The sequence below is a fragment of the Choloepus didactylus genome, chromosome 11 (assembly GCF_015220235.1).
Source record: "Choloepus didactylus isolate mChoDid1 chromosome 11, mChoDid1.pri, whole genome shotgun sequence".
NCBI lineage: Eukaryota > Metazoa > Chordata > Mammalia > Pilosa > Megalonychidae > Choloepus > Choloepus didactylus.
Window position 1 is genome coordinate 23,966,267 of NC_051317.1, and position 14,145 is coordinate 23,980,411.

The window sequence follows — 14,145 nt, forward strand, 5'->3', positions numbered from 1 at the left end:
TTTGGAGCAGACGCCAACCATGTGCCTTCCCAGCTAACAGAGGTTTTCCAGACACCGTTGGCCATCGTCCAGTGAAGGTATCTGATTGCTGATGTGTTACCTTGAACACTTTATGGCCTTTAGACTGTGTAACCAAATAAACCCCCTTTTATAAAAGCCAATCCGTTTCTGGTGTTTTGCATCCTGGCAGCATCAGCAAACTAGAACATGGTGTCTCTCTCTTCTATGGAACAGCCATCATCAAGTTCTTTCTCCCCAAAACCCATCATACCTCTGCGCAAGATGAGGTAGTATCTGACATCTACACAATTCTCACCCCCATGATCAACACTATCATCTACACTTTTCAAAACAAAGAGGTTGCTGGAGGCCTCAGGAAAGTTCTGGGAAGATAAACCTTCAATTTTGATGTCAGTGGAGAATGAGACCTGAAAGAACAAAACTCATATACAGAATGGAATTACTATAACAGATAAAGACAACATACACTACTAACCTACTTCTTTTCTGGGGAAAACTCATGGAATAATTCCTTCAAACCACTCCTGGTTAAATGATAATAGATGAGATCACTCGTTCTTGCCAAACCTCATTTGAATGTCACAGAAGTGTGAGGAGAATACTCTTTGTCAAAAGACACTCAAAATTTGCAGGTGTTAGCAAACAGTAGAGAGAACAAATATCTTTTGCTATTTGACAATAAGAAAATGTACAACCTAGGAAATATTAAATCTATGCTGAATTTTACACTTATTATTCCTAAAAAAGCAGTTATTATAAAATTATAACCGTTTAAAATAAATATTAGTAATAAACTACTCTTAAGGTTTTGAAATTCTTAGAGTAACATTTAATTCTTATATATGAGTTTAGTGGGGCCCACAAACATAAATTTTTCTTCTGTTCTCACTACTTGGTTTCAGTGAAATTATCCTTGTTAACTAACTGTTAGTTACGCTTATTCTTAGAGTATTTAATAATGTTTACCTAATCAATATCAACAATTTACCCTATAAACATAAGGATCTAATTAAATATTCTCTCATTCATTTTTAGTTCCTTTCCAATAAGTATGCACACACACACACACACATACACATATATGAATGTATTCAGATGTGTATGTATATATGTATCTAAATACAAATATATGTATATATGAAGAATACACCAACTTTGTGTGGAATTTTTTCCTGATAAATATTCAAAAGTGAAAATAATGTATCCAAGGGTATCATAACTTTTTCTTCACATATATTTTTCTATTAAATTTTATGAATCTGGTATATTTATGACATAACTAAATTAGATGTATGTATGCAAGTGTGTATGTTTATGTAAGATTGTGTGTGCAAACCCAGGTCATAGCAAAATTTAAAATGTAAAATATTATATTAAAAATTTCTTACCAATTTTGTAAGTGAAAAATGGACCTTACTAGAATTGTGATAAACGTTTACTTATTTAGATACATACCACTGAAATTGGAGCCCTTCCTTATGTGTATGTGTTCTTAATATTTTTGACTCTTTTCAAAATGATCTTTATTCCTATATTAGTTATGGTTTTCATATTTTCATATATATTTGATTGATTTTCTTTTATTATCAATAAAAAAATCACCAACTTGTATTCTCTCATTAATTTGTTGTTATGATCTGTTATATGTTTGAATGTGTTTGGTTTGGCAAAGCTGACAGAATGCGATATGCCGGAAATGGGCTGACTTTTTAAATGGGGATTTATTAACTTATAATTTACAGTACAGAGGCTGTGAAAATGTCTAATTCAAGGAATCAAAAAGATGATAACTGGATGATAAATTCAGGCTACTGGCATCTGGGACATCTCTATCACAGGAAGGCACATGGCCAGTGTCTGCTAGTTCTTTCCTCCTAGGTTTCATTGCTTTCGGCTTCTGGCTTCTGTGGGTCTGCTCTTAGTTTACTTGGGACTTTTCTCTATAAACTTCTCTTAATTTCACCTCTTAGCTTCTGTATGTGTTTTATCCTCTTATAAAAGATGCCTGTAAGCTGATTAAGTTCAACCTTAAATGGGATGGGTCACACCTCATTTGAAATAACCTAATCAGAAGGTCCCACATAAAATGGGTCTGCACATAAAAGAATGTATTAAAAGAGCATGATCATTTCTGGGGCGCATACAGTCTCCAAACTATCACAGTATGCAACTTTCAGTTATCAATTTTGGTTATAAGCATGTCTCCTCACTACATGATTTGTTACATAAATCTATATTTTCTGTGCTGTGTTTGATCTTTTCCTCTTAAATTTAACTTACAAGTCTATGTTCAGCTAGTTTGAAGGTATGCAATTTTGTTGTCTAATATCCATCTACTTAGTTATGCAACATGTATTTAATAATCAATGAATTGCCTCTCATTTATAAATAATTAATTGGTTGGATTGACCTGACTCATAAGAGCAACAAAATGAAAAACAAATTTAGAAATGCAGCTTAATAGTTTTTAATTTTAAAATTTAATAACATTTTCTACAATTTAATATTGCTTATCTCTGTGTCTATGAGTTGACAAACACATACCATGGCTTATTAATTATATGACAATTGGCCCCCTGGGAATTTTCTGGAACATAGATCCTTCAGTGCATTACTCCAATAGGAAGAGATTTTTAATAAATATGAACAAAAACAAACTGAAATGCATATTAAAGTGTGTGCCTGCAAAACTCATTGTTTGCATCACACCACTAGCACTTTAGTTTATTTCATTATTTCACTATCCTCACATTCACCAGATAGTCAATAATTTGAAACTGTAATAGAATTCAAGGAGCAATAGCCCCAAATTACATCAATGGGTATGGATTACATAGCCACAGTTCTTTCTTTCACCTCATAGACAAATCTTTAAACCTCTTTACAGGATATTTGGGTCCTCTACTTAAGTGCAATGACAGAGACCAACTGGGTACATTTAAACATATGACATGTTGCTTTTTTATCTCTGCTAACTATACCTCAATTAATTCAGAAACTTCTCCTCCTTTTCCATCATGTCAGTTTTGACAAGCTTGTCAGTAACAGAATCCTAACCTATAGTAAAATGCATAAACATGTAATCTAGAACCAGCCAACCATTTCTTACTTCTACCTAGACACAATTGCTGACCTAGGAATGGGCATTTATATAAGCCAGGTTGATCTGTTCCCATCCTTGGAATTTTTTATTTTAAAAGTTTTGCAAACCAAGGAGTAGCACATTTCTCTTCCAAAAGAAGTATTTAACATGTCAATGATTTTTACTAGCTCTCAGATTGTTTGTCAACACATTAAACCAACATTTAAAATTGGTAGGTGACATTTACAAATAAAAAATTCCTAATAGAAAACCCTACATCTGGCAAAAAGGAGCCTATATCTACCCATGAAAATTTCAGATGGGGATGAGATCACTTTCACTCACCCAGAAGAGACTTCCAAACTTCCATGACCCTTCTCAACCATTCTTTCGTCCACAACAATTATTAACCAGGAATCTACAGACTCTCAGTTTACTTAGGCTTTTTATATAATGGCTTCACTATTTCCAGAGAAGTAATTCATGAGGTTTAACTCCTCATTGTTAATATATCCATGATTCTAAGTTTAACACCTGTTATTGGTTGAATTTTTAACCCTCCATAAGACTTGTTCAAATCCTAACCCCAAGTTTCATGAATGTGATCCTATTTAGAACTAGGATATTTGGAGGTATTACCAGTAATGATTAGACCAAAATGTAAATGGTGGGGAATATGATTGTCATCTGTAAAAGGAGAGTAAATTTGGACACAGGCAGAGAGGGAGAAAGAGAGAGAGGTGAAGCCAATTACTAGAGACAGGGATTAAGTTGTGACAAGAATTGTCACTGCTAGGACACTCCAGACTTCAGCAAATACATGCCTCTGCTAACACCTTAATATGGGTTCTAGTGTTCAGAACTATATAGTCTCACTTGGAGGGGTGAAATTATAAAACTGAAAAACACATGTGAAGGTCACAGCTAAGGGACATAGGTTAACTAAAAGATGGAGACTCACAAGATTATAGAATGCTTCAGTCCCCCCATTTCACAAGAATATCAATAAAGCTTCTGTAATCACAACTGATTACAACAGAAAAGAATTGTAAGGATGTGACCTTACTTAAGAATTCTCTAGGAAAATACAAAGAAAATAGGGGAAACCAGACCAAGGAAACAAATACTAGCCTCTGTTTAACTAAAGCTACAGAAAACACAAAATACATCCTAATTGCTATCTAGAAACACATGAAATTTCACACTTGTGGTAGGTTAAATATGTATCATGGGGGAAAGGATGCATTTCTTAATTTCATTCCATTCCTGGATTATGAATAGGCAGTTTACAAGAAAGAAAAAAAGTATAAATTAACAATATAATTCGAAACAAAGGCCAACCTCTTTGAAGATTAAAGAAACACAATTCAAAATTATAATAGATAGTATTTTAAGACTATTAAAAGTAGCAAAAATGCAAATATTTGATGATGATAACCATTTCTGTCAAAGATTTAGAGAAATGGATGCTCATATCCTCTGTTGTTTCTAGAGAGGAGTTCAACTATAGTTATCCAAATTAGCTATCGGATAACGTGCACATTAAAGTAACCATAATGATTGATGGCCAAATTCCCAAGGTTGGAAATGAATATTCTTTTAAGGGGTGAATTGTAACAGTGATTTTTAAAATATAATCTTACAAAACTGTAAACAAGCAGGAAATTGTAAGGTAACCTTAAAATGTAACCTTTAAAACTGAAAACAGGCTATAATGGTAGCTTTTATTCTCACAAAAGAGTAATTTGTAAATATAAGGTCTGGAAACATAAGTAAATGTAAAGTTGGCACCTTTCCCAGGTGTCACCTAGAAAACAGGAGATAACAAATTACTGAAGTTCTCCAAAACTGTTACATGTTACATGTTAACTAAAATAGTTGACTTCCTTGCTCTGTAATGGAATTAGCCAGTTCAAAAATCACTGGGAAACTGCCCCAAACCTCCCAGATAGATGGGCCTTTTGACTGTCACTCTTGTTGCATGTTAACTGAATAATTCTCTCTCTTTGTCTCTGAACCTGGGTATAAAACCAAACTGAAGAAACACTTCCAAGAGGCAAATTTGGGAAAACTTCCCCTGCTTTCCTCCAGCATAAATTAAACCCTCTTTTCCTGTTAAAAAAAAAAAAATCCATGCACATTAGATCCAGCAATTTTGCTGTTAAAATTTACCATATGGACATATTTACAAAATATCTAGAAAGTACAAAACCTAAATGAAAACAACTAATGTAATCTTCCATAGAAGATAGTTTGAATAAATTAAGATATATTCATGTGATGGGATAGTATGTTCCCATTAAAAGGAATATAGAGATATGTATGTGTTGATACCAAAATTTTAAATATAAGCTGTTAAATGAAGGAAAGCAAGTTGCTCTTTTGTAGATATATAGAAGGATGGTTGGATAAATATAGATACTGGCATGTGACACATATATATAAAATATCTTAGGGGGCAGGACTTGGATAAGATGTGAGGAGGGAGAGGTACAAGGATAATTTTCATACTCTCTGCACTGTTTGAATCTTTTGTTTCTGTTACTTCTATTAAATATATCATCAGCAGAGGTTTTCTGGGATCTTTTCATTCATTTCTTTCTATAACCTTTTATATATTAAATTGACAAAAGGATTTTATAATCATATTTCTGGACTCAATCTCTATTGATTCTGATCCAATAGGTCTGGAGTGGGACATAGGAATCTGAATTTTCTACAAACACCCTCTTGCCCCCAGAAAATTTAATGTAATTTCTACAACTATTCTACTTTGCTCTACTGCACTCCAGTATTGGTATCAGGGTTAAGCTAGCAAAAAGATTTGTTTGTATAGTTTTCCATGTTTTTCTATGATCTGGAAAAGAAACATAGCATCAGAACTATCAATGTCTTGACAACTTGGGAAAAAATGACAATAAAACAAGTCTTTTGGGAAATAATTCTTTGATACCTTATTCATTTTCTTCCAAGATTATTTTTCTATTTAGTCTTTTACATATTTTTTAAATTCAGTTTTATTTAGATATATTCACATGCCATTCTTATTCAAGAATCAAGGCTACTGGGTTGCAGCTCAAGAGTTTCAAGGACTTCCTTCTAGCTATTCCAATACACTAAAAACTAAAAGGTGATATCTATATAATGCATAAGAATAGCCTCCAGAATGAACTCTCAATTTCATTTGAAATCTCTCAGCCACTGAAACTTTATTTTCTTTCATTTCTCTTTCACCTTTTTGTCAAGAAGCCTTTCTTAATCCCACAATGCTGGGTCCAGGCTCATCCTCAGAAGTCATGTCCCACGTTGCCAGGGAGATTTACACCCTGGGAGTCATGTCCCACATAGGGGAGAGGGCAATGAATTTACCTGCAACATTGACTTAGAGTGGCCACATCTGAGCAATAAAAGTTCTCTGGGGGTGACATTTAGGCACAATTGCAAGTAGGCTTAGCCTCTCCTTTGCAGTAACAAGCTTCACAAGTTCAATTCCCAGGATGAAGGGCTCATCCTTCCATCCTGTTGACTGATTTTTTTATGTTGATTAGTATTCAGGATGCATACTAAAATTCCTTATTAGATTAAATATTGTTTCTAGAATCTTTAGATTTTCTATTTACACCTCTTTGCCATGTATGACTGAAGCTAGATTCACTTATTCCTCTCAAATCTATATGTTACTTATTTTCTTGCTGTACAACTCTATTGAATAAAATAGTGAATGTTCTTGATGTAATTCCCAAAATTCAAAGAGAAATTGTTCAATAGTTCACCAGAATGTATGATAATGTAGGTTTTTGTACACTCTCCATATAGGATTAAATTACTCTCATTTTATTTACAGTTTTTTGAGAATTTTTAACATGAAGGATGTTAAATTTAATCAAATACTTTTCCTGAATCTGTTGTCTTGACCAAAATATTTTTTCTCATTTAATTTATTAATAAGATGGATTAAATTTATTTCAATGTTTTGACAGATTAGAACTCTGGGAATTAATCCATTTTATGTATTTTTCTTTTTATATGTCTCTGGTCTCAATTTCTGAATCTGAATTCAAAACAAATATTCATCTATAATTTTTCATTCTTGCAATGTACTTATGAAGTTTTATATCCAAGTTTTGTTGGCATCATGAAATGAGTTGACATTATTTCATTTTTCTAGTATCTGTAAAAATTTTCAGCAGATTGACATTAGTACATATGCATTTAGAAGAATTCATATATTTATGACAGAAATATATAACCTTTTGGAGAGATACATTTTCATTATAATAATTAAATGAAATTCTTCTCCCATTCAGTAATTATACTGTACCTGAACCCTAAGGAAGTAGTTAAATAGGGTAAAATATGCCACAAAATTGTTTTGCATTCTGAATGAACTCATTTTTTATTCAATATCATGTAGTAACCCTTTTGTGGTTATCAATCCCAGCAACAATAATCCTTTGAACATGACAATAACCTTCACCCCCCCAAATTTGTAAAGTCTGGCATGAGAAATTTTGTAGTTGCATTTCATGTCATTGGATAAGATTTAATGATAAATTAAAATTTTTTGCTTGTCTACTTTGCTATACATTTAGAAAATTATTATGGCTTTGTATCACTGCATGGTATGTGAATATATCTCAGTAAACAAAAATCTCAAAAAAAAAGAAAATTATCATGTATGGTAAATAAATATCCCAAGTTTAGTTCTGTTTTTTTACCTAGAAATTATGAAATGTGATTGAGTTATTTATAATGAATTATTAATTTAAAAATGCCCCCATATTTTCTTATTTTACTGGTAATAGATTATTCCAAATATGGAAATGGAATGATTAACAAGACCTTAAGATCATTTTGTACATAATTTAGAGTAGAATGTTCCAATGTTTACTGCAGTAGAAAATGAAAAACAACAATTGCAATTGGTAAAAGAAGCATTAGATGTGGTGGAGAAATACTCAGTAGAGAGGATGGAGCAGGTTTCACATTGGGCCATGAATTGTGACAGAAGAAAAAATGGCAGCTTTATTTCAAGCACTTTATCTCCACTTACTCTTCTGCTAAATGCCATTTATTTTGTGCACACCTTTTAGTTTGTAAGTTGGGAGTTTTTTTCATATTGGTATATATTATTTTACCTAAGACAAAGATAAAAAGTTTCAAATACTATGGAATGCATGAATACAATACATGGAAAGGATTTAAGAACAAAATTTGCCTTGGAACATTTGGCTTCTGAACTATTCATAAGTGAAATGACTTGTTAATATTAACAACAAATAAAGCAAGAACAATACAAGTCTTAGTATTGATACTGTCTAAACATCTACCTGCTTCCAGGAATAACTCATTTTCTTCTCTTCCAAGCTACCAAATCACGTGCAAATCCTCTCTCATTGATGATAAACATGAACTATCCAAAAATGAGATTTGGGGAAAAGTAATTTTCAGTTTCTATCTGCCATGAAGTTATGAATTTGGGTTGAAGTGATTGGACCTGGCAAAAGATAGATAACCTATGTGTGGAGACAGATCTTTATGTAAAAAATGAGATATCTATGGAAGAATTTATGCTCATTTTATGCAATAGAATCTTCTAAGGAAAATTCTTCTCTCTCCAATATTTCTGTGGAACAACAACAACAAAAAAAAACACGTAAAAGCTTGAGTCTCCTTCTAGAAAGTTCTAAATAATTTTTGCACTACTTCTATTTTAAACCTAATGGTGTCTACTTAAAAATAAATTACAACAAATTGAACTGAAGAAAGGAACAAATTAAGTCAAAAATGTTTTCAAACCCTACCTTTACTTTAGTAATTATAGTTCTGATATTTTTGTTTTGTTAGATAGTTTGGTAGTTCTTGCAGAACAACCATGATGAACTTGGGATGTGTGCATGCACTTCCCTGTACCTAATTCTGGTTGTACTTGTATTTAACACTATCTTTAAAATGCTGTTAGATTACAAAAATGTCAAAATCAAAACTTTAATTATGTTTTAAATGTGTGGCTCTGAAACATGGCAGAGAAGAACAAAGGCACTGTGGTTCTGTACATGTGATCAACTTTTGGCTCCACTACTTGCTACCTGGGTGAAATTAGCCAACTTTTAAATTTAAGAAATTCAGGTTTTATTCATAGTGCCTTACCAGGAGGGACTATGGGAGGTTTGAGAATTTCATATACATAAAGCACTTGTAACTCTGCCTAAGCACATGAGAAGTATTCATTGAAAGTTAAACTAATTTAATATCTTACACTCAAAAGGACCTTAAAATCAGCTCTGCCCGAAACTAACCTCATTGGTATCCTATATACAGCCAGATATTTCATTCTGTAACTTAGCTAAATTATTAGGATTGCTACAGATCTTTACCTTCCCACATATATAGAAAAAAATATATAGGTCTCATTTGAAGATTAGAAAGCTAGGAAACCTTTAGTGAAATATGTCTATTACAGAAATACACCAATAGCGATGATGAATATTTCAAAATGAAATAGAGCAAGGAACTTTCTTTACATAGAGAACATGTGCGGTGTACATATATGTACATGCATATTATTTCTTACTTTTAAATAAGATGTCTAATATCCAATAAATTGATGGAGTCACACACATATTTCCTTAAATAAAATGTCTCTCCATATTCAAGTTTATTATTTGTGTATTTAATAATACAAGCAGGAAAAATAAAATTCTACATTATATCACTTCACACTCCTAATTATACCAATCTATAAAAATTAAAACTCATCCTCATTGTGAAACACTTAACATTTCACAACACCTGGCACTGTTCCATGAGATTTGCATTAAGCAATTGACTTTATACTCACAAAACTCTATAACATACAGGCTCTTATCATCCCCATTTTGTTAAATGAAAGAACCAGAGGAATGAAAAGCTAAGTAGCATATCTAAAGTCACTAACGAGTGGTGAAACCAGGAAGAAAACCCACTCACCCTGGATTCAAGTCAGCACTTGTATTCTGCCTTGGGATTTCACCACTGCAACTTCCCATTTCTCAGATGGAGTTAGCTGGGGCTGGTAAATGAATGCTTATGTGACTGACTAATATTTTTGTTTGCTTATTTCCAAGAGAACAGACTTGCTTAATTTGGGCATTCAAAGGGAAATGGAATAATTGTGCTTGGCCTACCTAAGGGAACAGAAGGGAAGACAAGGGACATTTTCTCTGAGGACAGCACACTTAGAATTGTAAATTGGACCAAACTTCCATAATAGACTTCATGTTGCATTTAACCTCCTTAGTTAATTGGAAATATATGGCCCTGACATCAAAGCAAAATGAATATCTCTGGATGCTTTTTGTGCAGCATTCCTTTTTACATAAATAGAATTTTGGTGATATTTTGAGGTAAAATATAAAAGGTAAGTTAGAGTATATCTAGTATCTGAAAAAAAAATATTATATACTTTTAAGTTAAAAAAAAGCTCAAATGATAATAGGCATGATGATAATGTAGCTATTACTTGAGCAGTTAACTGATTCAACATTATCAGCCATACTTTTGTAGCACAGCTAAAAAAAGTTACATAATAATTAATTTTATTCTGAGTCAGTTTAAATATATGTGAAATTGAGCAGCTCTTACAAACAAGTTTGCTTTTGTTTACCACTTTTTGATGCCATATGTCCTTCAGAGTTGTTAAATAAAAAAAAAAAAACCATTGTCTTAAACCATCTATGATTTACAAAAATCTAACATTAAAAGATAGTAATTGAATTACTTTTAAAATGGGCAGTTGAAGATTTCTTTTTTTTTTTTATTAACTTGCCATTGTGGATTCAAATTAAAAATAATTTTAAATGCTCTTAATGTAAGGATTTTGACATTTTAAATTAAAATATTGCATAAAATTTTGTATGTTTCACATGGGAAAAATCATAATCAGGAAAAATAAATCCTTATCTCCCAGGAGAGTTTAAGCATAAGTGAATGAATATTTGATATATTTATTTTACAGAGGACATAAAAATGTACATGTTAACTGGTTCAGGTAATGATGAATGGGCCTTTAGTCCCTTCATATTCTTAGATCCTTCTAGTTATTTCAAATGGGTAAATTTACTGTTCAGATTAAAACATATTTTGTTTTGAAAAGTAATTAAAAGTACTAATTACATATTAATATATTGCTGAGAAAAATAATCTTTTCACTAAATAATGGAGCAATATATAAAATATCACTTATGAAAATCACTTGAACAACATAAGGTAAAATTATGTTAATACCAAAACCACATTATATCTACCTCCTTACATATGGATTTACTGTTCAGCATGCATTGAAAAGCACAAAATATTCATTTCCTAAATGCTTGCCACTCTTGGGAATCATATATCAAGATACTTGTTGGTAAAGAGGGAAGAATAGCAATCAGAATTATTGCAAATGCCAGAATACCTCTTGACTGTTGACAGTCTCCCCTTGTTTCTGTTAAACTGTTTTTTAGGAGAGTGAACATCAAACTAAAAGATTCTTAAGGATATAAAAAGAGAGCCCTTTAATAATTAGCTGCTTTATATTCTTTATGTCTTAGATCATATCTACATTTCCCTAGTTGACATGTGCCACTGATTTCAGAATCAACTCCATTCAATATATGTATAATTGTTATGTGAATAAAACAATTATATTTAGTGACAACTAAAATCAATTAACTCTCAATAATCCAACTGTTTCTTTGTTCATTGATGTGATTTTCTCATTAAATATTTTTACTCCCTCCCACCTGTACTTCAAGGCAAAAGGAATGCAGTTTCACAAATACTGGTAATAAGACAGTACACAAAAACATTCAAAAGGAATCCTGAGTCAAGGATTACTTTTTCATTAATTGAGTTGAATTGTGTGAAGTAAATGATTCAGTAGATTAAATATTCAATTTTCAACAATCAACTGAAAATAAAACTCTGAAATAAACATCATGAATACTGTGATTTAAAAATAGTACTTTTTTGCATTTTAATTGTGTTTATTTTAGAGTCTTTTGCTATGAATTTGTAAAACCCAATTTTGCAGTAAAAATTAAATTATTGAAATACAAATCAGAATTCATATATTTATAGCCATGAGGTGCTACCCTGAGTTTAAGCCAAGCTAATGAGCTCACATTGTTTTGAACTACTTCCTGCAATTCATTTATTTTGCTTTTCTCTCAACATTTGTTAGAGAAGTAGTAAATGCTGTATAGGCTTATACCACTTAAAATAAACATAAGCAATGCAATGTAGTAGTTTTATAACCAAAGGTAATATTTGTTAATGGGCAGTGTCAATTATGTGCAATTATATCTATTTTCCTAGATAGAGCATCATAAGAGATGGGCATGCTGCCAACCATAAGAAGCAAGTCACTATGCACTGTGGCAACCAGTGACTGACTACGCTATTTCAGGAAAGAGGTTATTATTTTTCTAATTGTGTGAAGTTTATTTTTTAATGTTTTCATAGTTGTTTTTAATATTCCCAAAACTTTGAGGAATGCCTTAAATAATGCATTGCCTGTACATTAACTAATCTACTCACTTCCTTTACAGTCTTTATTAGAGAAGCTGTGGGTTTACAGAAAAATCAGGCATCAACTACAGGATTCCCATATACCACCCCAACACCAACACATTGCATTGGTGTAGAACATTTGTTACCTTTGACGATAGCACATTTTTATAATTGTAGTGTTAATTAAAGTCCATAGCTTGAATTATGGTTCACTGTTTGTGTAGTATAACACTCATTCTCATTTCCATAAAACCACATGAGTCAATTGAGGTTCTTTCCCTGCAGCCCCCTTCACAATAGGTCACCGCCCCTTTGGACTAGGTGTTCTTTGTTGCCCTTCACACAGAGCTCTGCTTGTTTAAGTACAGATGAACATCCCCAAGCCTTCTGGTCAAATTATAACACCAATAGGATTATTTTTTTTGTTCACTTGTTTCTATTGCTTTTGTAGTTTGTTATATCCTCAACAGTCTTTTGAGCTTGTTGAGTCACATTATTGAATCTCACACATCAGACATCTGGGTTGATATTGACTGGGCTTCTTCCATTCTAGTTCAGATGGTTCATTGCTTTCAGCTATCAAATTACAAAAAAATAAAAATAAAAGAATGTCCCCATATGGATTTCAAAATAAAGAACACTGAAATAAGATTTCTCTTTTAGAGGCCACATTAGGTAACATGCTGAGGAGAAGAAACAGGGAACTTGGAAATTTTAAACATGATAGCAGTCCTCATTGCCTCAGTAAGAAAAGAAAACATTTGATCTCTCTGAAAATCAAACTTGCCTTTTGAAAACAAGTAATCTCTTGCAGATATGTTATAAATGTAGAAGAGCGTATGGAAAACAACCAATATATTTCACAATAGTGTTATATAGGATAACATTACTGCTATCTCATTTTCAATGAGATGCCCTGCAAATCAAGATTAGCAAAACTAGAAAATGTTTCTAAGTGTCTGTGCTGGATATATCCATATGGAGAGATTAGATATAGATATAGAGAAACAAAAATTAATTGTTAAACTTATTGATAGATCTATAAAGATAGACAGAGATAGATGGATGTTGGAGACAGAATGTACAGAGATGTATGAATGTTTATTTTTAAATCAAATTCTGCTTATTAACACTATCAAAATTTCAAGGGCTCTGAATGTGTTTCCTTAAAATACAATTTAGTTTCTTGGCAATTTTGCATTAAACATTTCAGGTCAGTATGAATTGACATTGCAATAACAATGAGAACTATTTTGTGGTAAACAGATTTTTTAATAGTTGAAACATAATATATTTCATTGCATGACAAGTAAGATAATGATTGGTGCATTGTAAAATGGAAGTAGACCCAAGTAAAGACTTTTGTCTATTGTATCCAGGCTAAGGAATTAAGAAGTAGAGAATGTGGAGATGGACTAATCTGACAACTGGAACTGACTTTGTTCTCCTGGGGCTATTTCACCACATTCAAGTCCCCAGTCTTCTCTTCTCTTTCATCTTTTTGGTGT